Consider the following 7,263-nt stretch of genomic DNA (forward strand, 5'->3'; position numbering starts at 1 on the left):
TGTATATATTTATGAAGCCTCTTTTGTATTTTCAATCCACTGAATGTTTAACGCTGCAATATATTAGACTGAATGCAATTCCTCTTTTTTATTGAAGTATATATACATATATACTATTCTGTCATTATATAAAAAAAAATAAAAAAAAGAATATAGGAAGCATATTTCAAAAATATATTAACAACATTAGTAGCTAATTATGATGAATCAATTTTTTGTCCTTTTGACATTGTAAAGTTTTATGTAAATTGGTCTGTATTAATCAGTCATAAGTTTCACTTGTTTACTTATCTCTTATCATTTTTTTTTATCCAATATCATAAACATCGAAAGCCAAAGATTATTCGGATAAAATTTTGAATGAATTAAAATTTAAATAAAGATTCCAATTCAAATTTTTTATTTTTATTTTTTATAATTAGGATTCAATACCTAAATAGGTTGTAATAAATATCTCCAACTACGATTGGTAAAATATATTCATACCTGTACAGCACTAAAATCAATCACTGAATTGGTTTTCTTGTTTTGTTTTTTTCTAATGTATCTACCATTGAGCTCTATTTTATTCTATAACTGCAACCATCCAGTCCGAGAATTTGAGAAGATTTCTTAGATCTGTGCCAATACCAAAAACCCTTTTTTTTTATTGGAATTTTCTTATTATGTGCTGCACAATCTTAACCATTCATGGTTGATTTTATCTTACCAATTTTCTTCTGATCTGAGCTTTCTGACTATACCAATTTTTGATATCTCGTATGTAATAAAAATTGGATGTACTTACGTTTTTTAAAATATTAATTTCATTCCATTGGTGATATACCTATTCCTCAATTTTTAAAATTACAAAAAACCACTTCTATGCTTCTGTCAATATCATAGTATAGTATCTAAGAATGGCCTAACTCAAATTTTACAAATTTTTCAGAAAATTTAATTTTCTCAAAGTCCTAAACAAGTTATAATTCTGTTTTTGTGATGAAAATTTGACGGAATAATTTTGAAGTTTGTGGAATGCATCTAAACCTTTAAAAACATTTCTTAGAGCATGAAAATGGAGCTCGAGGTGCCTAAACTACTTTTCTACAGGGGAAAAATGACAACTGACTACTGTTATTGAGGGTTCAGGCTTTTTATTTCTCTAAAATAGTGTTGTAGTGAAGTTCAAATAATATTAATTAAATAATAAATTAATTAAATTGTTCCGTGTAATTTCGAAAACACCAATGTAGACAAAAATGAAGTTGAAATTGTTTATTTAAATTTTTAATTAACATTATACATAGTTTAAGGTAAATAAAGGAAGGTACAGCAAGTTGTTTCCTCCATTCTGTAATTTCACTATCCTGTTCGCCATGAAAAAATCTATAATAATCTATTATCACTTCATTTTCGGAAAAAAATCTATTTAAACCGTTCTTCCCCTATAGTCTTCATATGTTATGTTTTCGACAACTTTTGTTTTACTTCAATTAATTAATGAATCCTCTTAGTACAACAATTATATTGTTTTTATTTTATTTACTTTTTGTTTGCAAACAATAAACAGCTATTGTCCAAATATATAGGTAGTATGATAATCATAAAACTTCTTCCTAATGGGTTTGCTCTTTCATTTTGGTCTCATTCAAATGACATGAATGAAACCAAAGGAGTCTTATTTTTTCAATAATATAAAATTTAATGTCTTTTAAATCAGAGGCTTATATTGTTAAAATGTAATGTCAACACATCTCTAAAAAATTAAAGTTTTAAAATAATGTTTATATGCCACTCATTCTAATTATACTATTTTTCTTTTTTTAGCTTACTATTATTTCAATTAATGTATTAGATAGTACATTTTGGCTGACTTCGCAAAGATCAGTAATTAAGAGTTCTTCATCAAATGTTTCATTCCATATTTGAAATATGCTTCTGTGGAAATTATATACTATGAAATAAACATTTCTCTCAATTGCTTTTAAGTGCTAGTTATTGAAAATGTTCAGAATTTACATGTATTATATTATGTAAAACTGAAAATCAAACTGATTCATTTTATATTTTAATTAGATTTGCTAACTCAAAACAAATACTACACCATATAGTCAAATGATCATCTTTATATTTTGAATATTTATTGTATTCGACCTAATATATGAAACTCAATATGTAACATCTAAATTGATACCTTAGTTTACTATAATAACTTTCAGATATCTGACTCTCAGCTTGCAGTTTATTTTTGTTGCAGAAGTTGTAGAAAAGGTTGATCATAAATATTTTATTTCATTGAAATTAAAATATGAGAATAACAAGTAAATTTAGTTTAAACATTTTTACCAATTATTATTTGTATAAATTTAATTGCCACAAAAATTTTTAAATTGTTAACTTTTTTACTTATTGTTTGGATGGTAATTTTGATTCATATTCATATGGCATCCCTTAGAAATATGTTAGAGGAATCATCCTATATCTTATCTCGCTTGGTTAAGTTTTTTATGTTTATCTGCTTGTTTATTAGTTAGAAATAATTATTTAATAATATCTTTAAGATTTATTATATCAGGGTAGCTTCATTTTATTGGTTGGTTCTGAAATTTATTGCTATTAATACTTTTAAAAAAATTTACCCATGACCTCTTGATTTTTTACATTGAGAACCATCTGATGTATTTAATGAAATATAAAGTTCTTCACCCCTCGCCTGTATAAGCGCTTGTAGATCTTTTGCATATTATTTTTATTTAATGAAATTTATTTAATTTTTATATAACTATCTTGGAATGTTTTTATGAATCTTGATCCAATTGTTCCATTGCAACGAATAATTAACTATAAATTGTTATAAATTATTTAGATTCATTCTGTACTTAACTACCTTCAATTAGGTTTTAGATTTTTCAGTTTAATAGTAATAAATCTACCATTAATAAGGAATATCATAAGACTAAGCTATAAAATAACTTGGAAACTGTTTATTGATAACTTTATGACCATTAATTAAAATATTTAAATGAATAATGCATGAGGTTGGAACTGCCTTGTCGTGGAAATATTTTCTTCTGATTTTAGGTACTTAAAGTACTAAGTTAATTTGTTACATGTATTTAGTTACTGAGCCACTGAGGCTATGATTTGTTGAATCTTGGAAAATTTGTTTTCTACACTTTATTTTTTTCATTTTATGTTGGCTTATAGAATTTTACACAATAAGTTCAAATAACTTCAATAATAAAATGGTCACCATCTAAACCTCAATAAAAATATTAAGAGTACATTCCGTTGTGAAGGAGCATTTTCTCATGCATCCTTAATTTGAGTTGAATAATTTCTCATGCTTTTCGTATTTAAGATGTTTTCTTTTAGGTTTATTTTATGTTTCCACCTACTAAATAAAAATAATTACAAAAATAAACATTTAACATAAAAAGTTTTTAAGAGATATCAAAATAATCTATCTAAATGAGAGTAATGCATTTAATTTATAATGGAAGGAAATAAGCTTTATTGTTTTTTCATCAAATGATTTAAGTTAATTAAGGCTTTTCCGTTTAATTAGGTTTTTATAAAAGTAAATGAAATAGTATATGTGTTCGATTCTTATTAATATATTTTTTGGGAGTACTGTGATGAGTACCATGTTCCGTTCATCCTCTTTATGTGTATACATAAACACAAAAGTTAATATTCCCTAAGTTTCCCATTGAGTTACTTCCTCTAAGAGCCATAGGAATAAATTAATGGTTGCAATGACAACTAGAAAGTATTTTCATTTTCTGGTTAATTTTTTATATTATAGTCAAAGAATAACAACAAACACACTAAAAAATAATAATAATTATGTTAGAAATATTTCTAATGAATAGTTTAAATTAAATACTGATACTCCATTAAGATGTTCATGCTTAATTTAATTTCAATAGTTAAAAAATGTGACTTTGAAAATGATATTCATGAATTGAACATTGTGTATAGTACCTATCTTATCTCAATAAAAAAAAAACACTTTTGTACTTAAAATTCATGTTTAAAAGTAACTTTTTGAATCTCATTACAAAGAAAGTATTAATATGAAACAATATTTTTTACTCTATGGTTTTTCATATCAGAACCTCAGTGTATTTTCTTCCATAAGTTTTATTATTTCATTGTTTGCTTATTATTCTAAGAGCCCATGCAAAAAAAATCAACATTATATGATGACAACTTTGATGGCAATCTTTTGAATCTTTATTGCATTGCCAATTAAGAAATGAGAAAAGAGAGTCTGCTAGTCAGATGATGATACCTGCAAAAATGGCGGCTGTTTCAAAATGTTAAAAAAATTAAGTTTTATTTGGAGCTTCATATTTTTAAAACTACCTACAACACTTGAAAACCTAATAGAACATCATTTAAAGTTGAGTAAATTATCTTACATATGAGCCCTCATAGACATATATATGTCATATAGTTCCTGAGATATAGCATTTCAGAAACCAAATTGCTTTTTTCAAAACATCAAGAAATCAACATTATGTGAATTTATTTTGATACATTTCATAAAAACCAGTACCCTTAATAAAATACTAATTATAAACTACTTTATAGTAAATTAAAATAGCTTGAGATATAGTTCTTTCAAAATAGATTCACTGACTACTACTGATTTTTCACAATTTTGTTATGATATGTTAATTTTTACTAAAGTATATCTCAGGAACTATTGAATGTAAAGAATTCTATTAGGGCTCTTATTTTAGCTAACTTACTCGTACTATATTAGGTTTTCTATTGTTTAGATAGTTTTTAAGATATGGAGCCCCGAATGAATAATTAATTTTTTTTAAACATTTTGGAACAGCTACCATTTTTGCTGGTAGCATCATCTGACTGGCAGACTTATTTCTTTGTTGGCAATGCAATAGGATTCCAAAAAAAGTCCTATGAAAGTTTTCATCAGGTAATGTCGATTTTATTTCACAGGCTCTCGAACTAAATGAAATGAATAATTCCATTCTATTTGCTTAATTTTTTATAATGAGTTTTCTCTTTTTATTTGTTGTATTGAAAATCAGATAAACATTATTAATTACCCATTGAAAATAAAATAAAGCGTTTGATCAACTGTAAATAATTAAAATGTGTGAGTTGAAGGACGTTCTAAGAAATTTTTATTCATTTAGAGAATACATTGTGGGAATGGAACTGTAAAGTTCCAGTGTTTCTGTTTACTACAGGAAATGCAATGGGTTATTGTAATTGAAAATCATCTTTAACTAAATTTGGGCATGGGTTATTGGTGTTAGATTCAGGACCAACTAATTACATTTGGAGTAGAGGTTTATTGTTTTGTTTTATTTTCTAAATAAGTAAAAGGTGTGTGATTTTTCTCCCTCTTATATTGTTGTTCAATTGAATTTACAGAAAATTGAAATTTGTTCAGTCTGTTTTTCACTACATTTTTAGTTAGTCCGTCCAAATTTATCTCCTTTAGTTTTTTTTTTTTTTTTTTTTTTCTCAATTCTAATTGCAAAACTTTTGCATATCTAGTTAATTTGTATGAAGATCTAACTGAGTCTTTTGCTCAATTTTAAACTTGTTTTCCTGAATGATATGAATGAGCCATTCCTTTTTGAATACCTCAATCTGACTCTTTTTGTTACCTCCACTGCTTGTCAGACCTCGATGAACTGTGATCAGGTGACATTTCCTCTTTTAACTAGTGAATACAAAGTTTATTTCCTCATCTACCTCTTACTATTTACCATGTCTTAAGCTTTTTCTTAGCTTTGATTTATTTATTGTTTTAATTCACTACAAAAAGTTAGAGGCTAAATGATTATGAAACTTTCTGTTATACTCTACGAATCTCGCCTTAACTTATTTTTTTCTAGTTACTAACATGATATACGTAAACTACATTTTTGACTAAATTTTTAAGAGATTGTTAATTTTTGTTCAAAGAAAAAAAGAATATATATATATTGTACAAATATAATATAGATATTTTTAAAGATTATGTAACCCCATTGTACCTAGTTGCAAATCTGGTTGTGGATATATATATATTTTTACGTGTGATTTTTGTGCATCTACATTATTCTGAACCTCTTACATGGGATTTTAGATTATCCTAGCATATAGGTACTTAGTTTTTAGTGTAAAGACAAATTTTTGTCAGAATCCCAATATTTGAGAAACATTGTTTTCCTACGATGTCTCTTTTAAGCTACCTCAACCATTCGTGTCAAGCGAAGTACTCAGGGATGTCTGAACGGTTCACCCATTGTAATTATATTTGTAAATAACTTAATAGATTGTATAGTAAGCTTTATCGTTATAACCTTGTGTTAAGAAACAAAATATTAAAAATTTATTCTATTCATAAAAGAATGAGAATTAATTTTTAAAAATGAAATAATTTACTTTTAAGGCTTGTAAAAACTGGAATTCCTTTGAAAAGGTGCTTCCTATTCATTCTGAGCTCGGAAAAGGAACAAGTTTCTCATAAAAACACGGCCTAGTGATTTTCAGGGACTGTCAATACACTAATAAATACTTTTTTAAATTAGCTTAAAATTGAAGAGATTATAATATTTTTAACGTGATCCTATTCCTAATTTTTTACGTTGTTATAATAACCTAATCCCAAATTTGCCTTAGCACAAGGTTTTATTAACATGCACAAATTTATCCAACACTACTTATTTCAGTCATTCATTAAATGTATAACGATATAGTTGAGATTATATTTAAGGGGTCATGTATACTTATACGTAATTGTGGAACTGTTCTCATTTTTGTAGCTAGTTGTGTTTGGTTGAGACTGTAGGTAGCGCTAGCCCACAGCCAAGTGCCAACACGAAGTGCAGCGCCTTTCTTTCTAAAGATTTGCTCATCGCTTGCTTTATCATTTAACTTAAGCACTGTAGCATTGTAAACATGCATTTCTTCATGTACTCTAATGTTGTTCAATTTGAGAAGAAAAAAAATGTGTTCATTTCAAATAAATACATTAATATAATACTATGGAGGAGATGAAATATGTTTTGGTCGGTCAAATTATCGATAGCCCTACAGATATTTAGGAAAAGAGACATATGCTAGTGACTGCTTGCACAAATTGCCTTAAACCAATTTTATATTATTAATAAATATATATTAATAAACAAAATATACATATATATAATATATCCTATCTTTATATTTAGTGAATGCAATTTGCTCATTTTGTAATTTAACTTGAAGTTATGTGTCTGGTATTATTAACTTTACGAGTTCCCATTTGCA

This window comes from Halyomorpha halys, unplaced genomic scaffold (assembly GCF_000696795.3).
Source record: "Halyomorpha halys isolate HHAL.00 unplaced genomic scaffold, Hhal_1.1 Scaffold401.1, whole genome shotgun sequence".
Classification (NCBI taxonomy): domain Eukaryota; kingdom Metazoa; phylum Arthropoda; class Insecta; order Hemiptera; family Pentatomidae; genus Halyomorpha; species Halyomorpha halys.